We start from the raw sequence: 12,939 nt of genomic DNA, 5'->3' as shown, positions 1-12,939 counted from the left end.
TATTTGCTTCTCGGTGTATTCCGGGCGGGGCTCGGGTTTCTTCTTTTTCATCTGCGCATCATGATGTTCCTTTGCTATCCTGGCGTTTTCCTCGGGGGTACGATCATAAGGTCTGATAGGAAGATTAGCATGAGGTACCTTTGGGAGGGGCGACAGTTTGCGCTTTGGGGGGCTCCGTCGCTTAGAAATCGTGGGCGGAGCGTTCTTGCTGGCACGCTTCCGCTTAGTATCCGGAGCGGGCGGCGGCGGAGACGGACGACCCATGTCCGGCGGCGGTGATCGAGATGGACTCGTGTTGTGCTGGCCGACGTCATGTGGAGGGCTTGGAGGTGATGGAGGTGTAGGTGACGTACGACGACTCGGAGGCGGTGTTGTCCTTGGGGCCGAGCCTGGAAGCTTGATGTAGTTATTGTCCCATAGGATGACTCCACCCAGTACTTCTCCGAGTGTCCTCTCATCTTCGGGTCCAGCTATGTCGAGCTCCATATCATGAAACCCCGCCATGATTTCATGCACCCCGACTTTAGCAAAGCCAGCTGGAATCTCACGGCCATGCGAGCGTGCATCAGGGCCAGAAGGTAAAGCTTGTCCGATGGCTACCTTCATGGATATGTTCTTGAATTTCTGATGGAGTTCACATGATGTTGACTCCTTGATTCCATCCACCGGGTAGCCGGGACCGCCCTCTATTATTCTTCATGCATCGTCGGGCGGGGCCTCAGATTCAGCCACGCTGCTTTTCTGCTTAGATGGGGCGCCGGTAATATCAAGTGCAGGATCTTCCTGGCGCGCTACTCCTCTAAGCTCATCAATCTGCTTCTGTTGCTCGTTAATCCTGGCAAGCAACTGGTTGAACTTGTCATTCTCCTCATCGTGCTGCCGCTTCTTTGCTCTCGCTCGGCTTCTGTAAGTGTCTTGGTCTCTGGCAAACCCAAGCCACCACGGGTAAGAAGGACCGAAGCCTCGCGTTCGTCCTCCATGTTCGTCATTGCCCAGGACCAGTGTGAGCAAATCTTTCTCTCTATCTGCAGTGAACTTTCTTTTTCCCTCCTTAATTTCTTTCACTATCTTTTTCCAATTCTCCCTGGGTATCCTAAGACCGTCACTTCAGATGAGGTCCCCTGTTTCTTCATCGTACGAACCACCATGCGCAAGGAACCAATTTCTTGCTCTCAATTCCCACTCATCACGGAGTGGTTCAGGTACGATGCCTTTAGCTAGCAGATCTTGCTCTTTCTTATCCCACTTTGGGATGGCAGTCTCATAGCCCCCGGGCCCCAGCTTGTGGTGATATTTCTTCTTCTCGGCATTTATCTTGTTCTTTTCTGATAATGCATGGGCATCTTCTGACTCCTTGTACTCTTGAAATGCCTTCCAGTGATTCGCCTGCTTGGCTAGATACCCCTCGAATACTGGCACTTTCTTTGTCTTCAGATAGTTTTCCATAGCTTCTTCTTCCAGCTACGGAACAGTTCGGCCATCTTCTTTAGAGTCCACTGCTTGACTTTGGCCCTCAGTTTGTCTGCGACGTCTTCATTCTCACATTCTGGCAGGTTGAAATGTGACATGAGATCATTTCAAAGATTATCTTTGTACCTTTCGGCGACATAGTCACTATCGGCTGCCCCTTTGCGCTTGTTCCACTCCCGAACGCTGATCGGGATGTGATCCCTAACGAGAACTCCGCATTGCTTCTTGAATGTGTCAGCAGCATTCTTAGGAAGCTTGGGTTTGCCCGTAGGCAATATCACCTCAAAGGTGTAATGCGTCCATGCATCCAATTTTCTAGTCGGGCCTCGTTTCGTAGATTTGCTCGATCTGGAGGCCTAAGAGGGAGAAACATTCGTCAAATGAATGTATATGTATACAATATAGAGCTATCTCCAATATTTTTCACATATTACAAGTGATTGTCGAACTTCATATGTATACCTCGCCGGACTTTATTATTTCTTCACCGGCTTCTCCATCAGTGGAGGTATCACCTTCTCCGTCATTGGACCTATCTCCTGCCCCATCGGCTTCATCTTCGTGTCGGTCGACCTCCATTCCATATACGGAGGGGTTTAGATATGACGACGGAGATTCAGCTGGTTCAAATTCGGGGCCGTCTTTGATTATATCTTCGAGAAGTTCTTCCTCTTCGAGGTTCCTGATATGTGGATCCATAGTTCTGCAAAAAACAGACATTTGATTAACTAATAAACTAACAAACTATATAAGAGGGGTTGGAAACTTCGAAGTGTCGTTTTATATAGGAGGACCTTTAGTCCCGGGTCTTGGCTAGAACCTAAACTCTAAAATATGTCTAACGGATTCTCTTAACCTTTAAGGATTTAACAAAATGGCGACATTCTAGATGTGTAGAAAATGATCCTATTTTTCCTGATCTCATCTACCCTTCTATATGTCACATTGTCTAGTGTCAAAGGACTTTGTTGAACTTTGTACCAAAAAAGAATTATTCTATCAGGAACTCCGTTCCAAAACAACTTTAGTCCCGGGTCGTGGCTCCACCCGGGACTCCTAGATTTCTGCATAGTATTCAAAGTAGGAGTATTTTTCCAATTTGAGCATTCAATAAGAAAAACAAAATCGTAAAATAAAGTAGTATTCAAATTAGCATGCATTCAATTATAAGCAAATACATCATCTCTTTTGTCCGTACATCGTCGAATATTATCACTAATACTCCTCGAATACTATCATACATATAGCATCAGTGATACATCTAGAACCGTAGCGCCCGACGGGTATCGTCGCGGGCGGTGGACACCCAGAGAGAAGGAACCATCACAGGATCATAGCTCCAGTGAGATCCCTGAAGAACCTGCCAGGTATGCTCGAACCTGCCCTCCAACGCAACCATGTAGCGACGGACGTGCTCCTCCTCCCCGCTGACACGGTGACGTACCACCTCCGCGGTGTCCGGATGCCTCGGCACCGTCACTGGCCCACGCGACCATCACCAAACAAGGATCGGGTCAACAACGGGCGGGCTCCTCACCAACCTACGCCCCCCGGAAGGTAGCACCTCCAAATACCAACCGGGCAGAGCCCAGTCCCGGACAGGGCCCCTCTGATCAAGCAGGTGTCCTCCGCCGAGTCGACAACGAGGATGCGGGATAGGAATCGTAAAATGAACTAAAAAAATAAACTAGTTCTATTAATTTTCATGCTAAAAATAAACTATTAACACTTAAGTATATACAATAGCAAAATTAAACTATTAAGCCTTAAGCATATACAACAGCAAAATTAAGCAATAATCTAAGAAACACTATTAACACTTAAGCATATACACTATACAATAGCAAAATTAAATGACAAAAAAAATATTTCTTCTTCTTGTAACCCTAACCTAATTTTTCCTCTTCTTCTATTTCTCCTCTTCTTCTACTTCTTCTTCTACTTCTACTTCTCCTCTTCTTCTACTACTTCTCCTCTTCTCTTCTTCTACTTCTCCTCTCCTCCTCTTCTAATTTTTTCTCTTCTTCTACTTCTCCTCTTCTTCTATTTTTCCTCTTCTTCTCCTCTCCTCCTCTTCTTATTCTCCTTTTTCTTCTTTTCTTCTCCTCCTCTTCTTATTTTCCTTTTTCCTAATCTTATTTTCTTATTTTTGTTCATATTTCTTCTTCTTGTAACCCTAACCTAATTCGAAATATTACTAACCCTAATAATCTAGCACAAACCTAATAACAATAGGAATTAAATGACAAAAAATCTTTTTCTTTTTCTTCTTTGCTTCCCTTTTTCTTCTTTTCTTCTCCTTTTCTTCCTTTCTTCTCCTTTTTCTTCCTTTCTTCTCGTTTTTCTTCTTTTCTTCCCCTTTTTCTTCCTTTCTTCTCCTTTTTCTTCCTTTCTTCCCTTTTTCTTCTTTTCTTCTCCTTTTTATTCTTTTCTTCTCCTTTTTCTTCTTTTCTTCTCCTTCCCTTTTTCTTCTTTTCTTCTCCCTTTTCTTCTTTTCTTCTCCTTTTTCTTCCTTTTTTCTCCTTTTTCTTCCTTTCTTCTCCTTTTTCTTCCTTTCTTCTCCTTTTTCTTCCTTTCTTCTCCTTTTTCTTCCTTTCTTCCCTTTTTCTTCTTTTCTTCTCCTTTTTCTTCTTTTCTTCTCCTTTTTCTTATTTTCTTCTCCTTTTTCTTATTTTCTTCTCCTTTTTCTTCTTTTCTTCTACTGGCCGGAGTGTTGGGGAGGAGGGGGCGGGGGGCTTACCGGCCGGAGGTGTCGATAGCGCGCGGCGAGGAGGACGGCGCGCGGCGAGGAGGACGGCGGGCAGCCTGACGGCGTCGTCGAGGTCGTCGATGTGCCACGCCAGGCAGGAGAACGAGAGGAAGAAGAAGAGAAACGAACGATTTGGGTTGGAATTTTTCTAACTCCCGCTTATATTGGTGGATCTTTAGTCCCGGTTCGGGGCTCGAACCGGGACTAAAGACCCCCTTTAGTCCCGGGTGGAGCCACGACCCAGGACTAAAGGCCCTTTTTCGGGCAGACCAGAAGGCGGGAAGCAGGGGCCTTTAGTCCCGGTGCGGAGCTCCAACCGGGACTAAAGGGGGTCTTTAGTCTCTGTTGGAGCCACGCACCGGGACTAAAGCCCTCCTCGGCAGGCGGCAGGCGAGGGGCTTTAGTCCCGGGTCGTGGCTCCACCCGGGACTAAAGCCCCTCCTCGGCTGCACGATAAGTTTAGTCCCACCTCGCCCAGCGAGGGGGACTAACACTTGTTTATAAGCCCCGTCACAGCTACTACATCGAGCTCCTCTCTAAAGCAGGCTTATGGGCCTAAACTGACTGTAAATTTCAAAATTGAAACTATATTTGAAATTGTGGAGAAACTTAAACCTGAATTCAAAGTGAGCTCACTTTGAATTTAGGCTTAAGTTTCTTTACAAATTCTCATATAGTTTCAATTTTTTCCTATTTTCAAAATTAACTATTTGGTTATTTTCAATTAAAAACTATGTTTATTAGAATTCTTTTTGCATATTTGAGAATTTGACAAAACTATGATAATGAAAAGTGTTTGAAATTGAATAAATAATTCAAAACTATTTTCTATTTTCAAAAGTAATTATTTTGACTATCCAAACTATTAACTATTTTGTTATTTTCAATTAAAAACTATGTTATTAAAAATCTTTTTGCATATTTGAGAATTTGACAAAACTATGATAATTAAAAGTGTTTGAAATTGAATAAATAATTCAAAACTATTTTCTATTTTCAAAAGTAATTATTTTGACTATCCAAACTATTAACTATTTTGTTATTTTCAATTAAAAACTATGTTTATTAAAATTCTTTTTGCATATTTGAGAATTTGACAAAACTATGATAATGAAAAGTGTTTGAAATTGAATAAATAATGCAAAACTATTTTCTATTTTCAAAGGTAATTATTTTGACTATCCAAACTATTAACTATTTTGTTATTTTCAAAAGCACTACAAATGAACTCTGAAAATGTTGAAAGTTGGCATGCTATCATCATTTCACCCACATAGCATGTGTTAAAAAGTTGAGAGGGCTACGACAAAAACTGGATGCACTTCATGTACAAAACGGACAATCTCTCTCGCAGTATCACGGTTTCGTACGAGAACTCATCTCTTACAAAGGGATTTCATATTTTTGAACTTATTTGAACTCCCTACTTTTTGTGTGTTCAAAATGCACCATTCAAAGGCACATCACAAAATTTCAACTATTTCTCACTTCATTTGGTATTCTTCGTGCATTTACTTTTTTTTTTGAGCTAGTTGACCCTGAAATTGAAAAGCACTACAAATGAACTCTGGAAATGTTGAAAGTTGGCATGCTATCATCATTTCCCCCACATAGCATGTGTTAAAAAGTTGAGAGGGCTACGACAAAAACTGGATGCACTTCGTGTACAAAACGGACAATCTCTCTCGAAGTATCAGCGTTTCGAACGGGAACTCATCTCTTACAAAGGGATTTCATTTTTTTGAACTTATTTGAACTCCATACTTTTTGTGTGTTCAAAATGCACCATTAAAAGGCACATCACAAAATTTCAACAATTTCTCACTTCATTTGGTATTCTTCGTGCATTTACTTATTTTTTTTGAGCTAGTTGACCCTGAAATTGAAAATCACTACAAATGAACTCAGAAAATGTTGAAAGTTGTCATGCTATCATCATTTCACCCACATAGCATGTGTTAAAAATTTGAGAGGGCTACGACAAAAACTGGATGCACTTCGTGTACAAAACGGACAATCTCTCTCGAAGTATCAGCGTTTCGAACGAGAACTCATCTCTTACAAAGGGATTTCATTTTTTTGAACTTATTTGAAGTCAATACTTTTTGTGTGTTGAAAATGCACCATTCAAAGGCACATCACAAAATTTCAACAATTTCTGACTTCATTTGGTATTCTTCGTGCATTTACTTATTTATTTTTGAGCTAGTTGACCTTGAAAATGAAAAGCACTACAAATGAACTCTGAAAATGTTGAAAGTTGGAATGCTATCATAATTTCACCCACATAGCATGTGTTAAAAAGTTGAGAGGGCTACGACAAAAACTGGATGCACTTCGTGTACAAAACGGACAATCTCTCTTGAAGTATAAGGGTTTCGAACGAGAACTCATCTCTTACAAAGGGATTTCATTTTTTTGAACTTATTTGAACTCCAGTCTTTTTGTGTGTTCAAAATGCGCCATTCAAAGGCACATCACAAAATTTCAACAATTTCTGACTTCATTTCGTATTCTTCGTGCATTTACTTTTTTTTGAGCTAGTTGACCCTGAAATTGAAAAGCACTACAAATGAACTCTGAAAATGTTTAAAGTTTTCATGCTATCATCATTTCACCCACATAGCCTGTGTTAAAAAGTTGAGAGGGCTACGACAAAAAGTGGATGCACTTCGTGTACAAAACGGACAATCTCTCTCGAAGTATCAGGGTTTCGAGCGAGAACTCATCTCTTACAAAGGGATTTCAATTTTTTGAACTTATTTGAACTCCATACTTTTTGTGTGTTCAAAATGCACCATTCAAAGGCACATCACAAAATTTCAACAATTTCCCACTTCATTTGGTATTCTTCGTGGATTTACTTTTTTTGAGCTAGTTGACCCTGAAATTGAAAAGCACTACAAATGAACTCTGAAAATGTTGAAAGTTGGAATGCTATCATTATTTCACCCACATAGCATGTGTTAAAAAGTTGAGAGGGCTACGACAAAAACTGGATGCACTTCGTGTACAAAACGGACAATCTCTCTCGAAGTATAAGGGTTTCGAACGGGAACTCATCTCTTACAAAGGGATTTCATTTGTTTGAAATTATTTGAACTACATACTTTTTGTGTGTTTAAAATGCACCATTAAAAGGCACATCACAAAATTTCAACCATATTTCTTACTTCATTTGGTAATCTTCGTGCATTTACTTATTTTTTTGAGCTAGTTGACCCTGAAATTGAAAAGCACTACAAATGAACTCTGAAAATGTTGAAAGTTGGCATGCTATCATCATTTCACCCACATAGCATGTGTTAAAAAGTTGAGAGGGCTACGACAAAAACTGGATGCACTTCGTGTACAAAACGGACAATCTCTCTCGAAGTATTAGCGTTTCGAACGAGAACTCATCTCTTACAAAGGGATTTCATTTTTTTGAACTTATTTGAACTCCATACTTTTTGTGTGTTCAAAATGCACCATTAAAAGGCACATCACAAAATTTCAACAATTTCTGACTTCATTTGGTATTCTTCGTGCATTTACTTTTTTTTAGCTAGTTGACCCTGAAATTGAAAAGCACTACAAATGAACTCTGAAAATGTTGATAGTTGGCATGATATCATCATTTCACCCACATAGCATGTGTTAAAAAGTTGAGAGGGCTACGACAAAAACTATATGCACTTCGTGTACAAAACGGACAATCTCTCTCGAAGTATCAGCGTTTGGAACGAGAACTCTAACCTTTACAAAGGGATTTCATTTTTTTGAACTTATTTGAACTCCATACTTTTTGTGTATGCAAAATGCACCATTCAAAGGCACATCACAAAATTTCAACAATTTCTGACTTCATTTGGTATTCTTCGTGCATTTACCTTTTTTTGAGCTAGTTGACCCTGAAATTGAAAAGCACTACAAATGAACTCTGAAAATGTTGAAAGTTGGCATGCTATCATCATTTCACCCACATAGCATGTGTTAAAAAGTTGAGAGGGCTACGACAAAAACTGGATGCACTTCGTGTACAAAACGGACAATCTCTCTCGAAGTATCAGGGTTTCGAACGAGAACTCATCTCTTACAAAGGGATTTCATTTTTTTGAACTTATTTGAACTCCATACTTTTTGTGTGTTCAAAATGCACCATTCAAAGGCACATCACAAAATTTCAACAATATCTGACTTAATTTCGTATTCTTCGTGCATTTACTTTTTTTTTGAGCTAGTTGACCCTGAAATTGAAAAGCACTACAAATGAACTCTGAAAATATTGAAAGTTGTCATGCTATGATCATTTCACCCACATAGCATGTGTTAAAAAGTGGAGAGGGCTACGACAAAAACTGGATGCACTTCGTGTACAAAACGGACAATCTCTCTCGAAGTATCAGGGTTTCGAACGAGAACTCCTCTCTTACAAAGGGATTTCATTTTTTTGAACTTATTTGAACTCCATAATTTTTCTGTGTTCAAAATGCACCATTCAAAGGCACATCACAAAATTTCAACAATTTCTGACTTCATTTGGTATTCTTCGTGCATTTACTTATTTTGTTTTTGAGCTAGTTTACCCTGAAATTGAAAAGCACTACAAATGAACTCTGAAAATGTTGAAAGTTGGCATGCTATCATCATTTCACCCACATAGCATGTGTTAGAGAGTGGAGAGGGCTACGACAAAAACTGGATGCACTTCGTGTACAAAACGGACAATCTCTCTGGAAGTATCACGGTTTCGAACGGTAACTCATCTCTTACAAAGGGATTTCATTTTTTTGAACATATTTGAACTCCATACTTTTTGTGTGTTCAAACTGCACCATTCAAAGGCACATCACAAAATTTCAACAATTTCTGACTTCATTTGGTATTCTTCGTGCATTTACTTATTTTTTTGAGCTAGTTGACCCTGATATTGAAAAGCACTACAAATGAACTCTGAAAATGTTGAAAGTTGGCATGCTATCATCATTTCACCCACATAGCATGTGTTAACAAGTTGAGAGGGCTACGACAAAAACTGGATGCACTTCGTGTACAAAACGGACAATCTCTCTCGAAGTATCAGGGTTTCGAACGAGAACTCATCTCTTACAAAGGGATTTCATTTTTTTGAACTTATTTGAACTCCATACTTTTTGTTTATTCAAAATGCACCATTCAAAGGCACATCACAAAATTTCAACAATTTGTGACTTTATTTGGTATTCTTCGTGCATTTACTTTTTTTGAGCTAGTTGACCCTGAAATTGAAAAGCACTACAAATGAACTCTGAACATGTTGAAAGTTGGCATGCTATCATCATTTCACCCACATAGCATGTGTTAAGAAGTTGAGAGGGCTACGATAAAAACTGGATGCACTTCGTGTACAAAACGGACAATCTCTCTCGAAGTATCAGGGTTTCGAACGAGAACTCATCTCTTACAAAGGGATTTCATTTTTTTGAACTTATTTGAACTCCATAATTTTTGTGTGTTCAAAATGCACCATTCAGAGGCACATCACAAAATTTCAACAATTTCTGACTTCATTTGGTATTCTTCGTGCATTCACTTTTTTTTTTAGCAAGTTGACCCTGAAATTGAAAAGCACTTCAAATGAACTCTGAAAATGTTGAAAGTTGGCATGCTATCATAATTTCACTCACATAGCATGTGTTAAAAAGTTGAGATGTCTACGACAAAAACTGGATGCACTTCGTGTACAAAACGGACAATCTCTCTCGAAGTATTAGCGTTTCGAACGAGAACTCATCTCTTACAAAGGGATTTCATTTTTTTGAACTTATTTGAACTCCATACTTTTTGTGTGTTCAAAATGCACCATTCAAAGGCACATCACAAAATTTCAACAATTTCTGACTTCATTTGGTATTCTTCGTGCATTTACATTTTTTTTGAGCTAGTTGACCCTGAAATTGAAAAGCACTACAAATGAACTCTGAAAATGTTGATAGTTGGCATGATATCATCATTTCACCGACATAGCATGCGTTAAAAAGTTGAGAGGGCTACGACAAAAACTGGATGCACTTCGTGTACAAAACGGACAATCTCTCTCGAAGTATCAGCGTTCCAAACGAGAACTCATCTCTTACAAAGGGATTTCATTTTTTTGAACTTATTTGAACTTCATACTTTTTGTGTGTTCAAAATTGACCATTCAAAGGCACATCACAAAATTTCAACAATTTCTGACTTCATTTGGTCTTCTTCGTGCATTTACTTTTTTTTTTTGAGCTAGTTGACCCTGAAATTGAAAAGCACTACAAATGAACTCTGAAAATGTTGAAAGTTGGCATGCTATGATCATTTCACCCACATAGCATGTGTTAAAAAGTGGAGAGGGCTACGACAAAAACTGGATGCACTTCGTGTACAAAACGGACAATCTCTCTCGAAGTATCAGGGTTTCGAACGAGAACTCCTCTCTTACAAAGGGATTTCAGTTTTTTGAACTTATTTGAACTCCATACTTTTTGTGTGTTCAAAATGCACCATTCAAAGGCACATCACAAAATTTCAACAATTTCTGACTTCATTTGGTATTCTTCGTGCATTTACTTTTTTTTGAGCTAGTTGACCCTGAAATTGAAAAGCACTACAAATGAACTCTGAAAATGTTGAAATTTGTCATGCTATCATCATTTCACCCACACAGCATGTGTTAAAAAGTTGAGAGGGCTACGACAAAAACTGGATACACTTCGTGTACAAAACGGACAATCTCTCTCGAAGTATAAGGGTTTCGAACGGGAACTCATCTCTTACAAAGGGATTTCATTTTTTTGAACTTATTTAAACTCCATACTTTTTGTGTGTTCATAATGCACCATCCAGACTCACATCACAAAATTTCAACAATTTCTAACTTCATTTGGTATTCTTCGTGCATTTACTTATTTTGTTTTTGAGCTAGTTGACCCTGAAATTGAAAAGCACTACAAATGAACTCTGAAAATGTTGAAAGTTGGCATGCTATCACCATTTCACCCACATAGCATGTGTTAAAAAGTTGAGAGGGCTACGACAAAAATTGGATGCACTTCGTGTACAAAACGGACAATCTCTCTCGAAGTATCAGGGTTTCGAACGAGAACTCATCTTTTACAAAGGGATTTCATTTTTTTGAACTTATTTGAACTCCATACTTTTTGTGTGTTAAAAATGCACCATTCAGAAGCAGATCACAAAATTTCAACAATTTCTCACTTTATTTGGTATTCTTCGTGCATTTACTTATTTTTTTCGAGCTAGTTGACCCTGAAATTGAAAAACACTACAAATGAACTCTGAAAATATTTAAAGTTGGCATGCTATCATAATTTCACCCACATAGCATGTGTTAAAAAGTTGAGAGGGCTACGACAAAAACTGGATGCACTTCGTGTACAAAATGGACAATCTCTCTCGAAGTATCAGCGTTTCGAACGAGAACTCATCTCTGACATAGGAATTTCATTTTTTTGAACTTATTTGAACTCCATACTTTTTGTGTGTTCAAAATGCAGCATTCTTCGTGCATTTACATTTTTTTTTTGAGCTAGTTGACCCTGAAATTGAAAAGCACTACAAATGAACTCTGAAAATGTTGAAAGTTGGCATGCTATCATCATTTCACCCACATAGCATGCGTTAAAAAGTTGAGAGGGCTACGACAAAAACTGGATGCACTTCGTGTACAAAACGGACAATCTCTCTCGAAGTATCAGCGTTTCAAACGAGAACTCATCTCTTACAAAGGGATTTCATATTTTTGAACTTATTTGAACTTCATACTTTTTGTGTGTTCAAAATTCACCATTCAAAGGCACATCACAAAATTTCAACAATTTCTGACTTCATTTGGTATTCTTCGTGCATTTACTTTTTTTTAGCTAGTTGACCCTGAAATTGAAAAGCACTACAAATGAACTCTGAAAATGTTGAAAGTTGGCATGCTATCATCATTTCACCCACATAGCATGTGTTAAAAAGTTGAGAGGGCTACGACAAAAACTGGATGCACTTCATGTACAAAACGGAGAATCTCTGTGTAAGTATCAGCGTTTCGAACGACAACTCATCTCTTACAAAGGGATTTCATTTTTTTGAACTTATTTGAACTCCATACTTTTTGTGTGTTCAAAATGCACCATTCAAAGGCCCATCACAAAATTTCAACAATTTCTGACTTCATTTGGTATTCTTCGTGCATTTACTTTTTTTTGAGCTAGTTGACCCTGAAATTGAAAAGCACTACAAATGAACTCTGAAAATGTTGAAAGTTGTCATGCTATCATCATTTCACCCACATAGCATGTGTTAAAAAGTTGAGAGGGCTACGACAAAAACTGGATGCACTTCGTGTACAAAACCGACAATCTCTCTCGAAGTATAAGGGTTTCGAACGGGAACTCATCTCTTACAAAGGGATTTCATTTTTTTGAACTTATTTAAACTCCATACTTTTTGTGTGTTCATAATGCACCATTCAGAGTCACATCACAAAATTTCAACAATTTCTAACTGCATTTGGTATTCTTCGTGCATTTACTTATTTTGTTTTTGAGCTAGTTGACCCTGAAATTGAAAAGCACTACAAATGAACTCTGAAAATGTGGAAAGTTGGCATGCTATCATCATTTCACCCACATAGCATGTGTTAAAAAGTTGAGATGGCTACGATAAAAACTGGATGCACTTCGTGTACAAAACGGACAATCTCTCTCGAAGTATCA

Source organism: Hordeum vulgare, chromosome 3H (genome assembly GCF_904849725.1).
Source record: "Hordeum vulgare subsp. vulgare chromosome 3H, MorexV3_pseudomolecules_assembly, whole genome shotgun sequence".
Classification (NCBI taxonomy): domain Eukaryota; kingdom Viridiplantae; phylum Streptophyta; class Magnoliopsida; order Poales; family Poaceae; genus Hordeum; species Hordeum vulgare.
The sequence above is the reverse complement of the archived record's forward strand: the minus strand, read 5'-3'. Positions refer to the sequence as shown.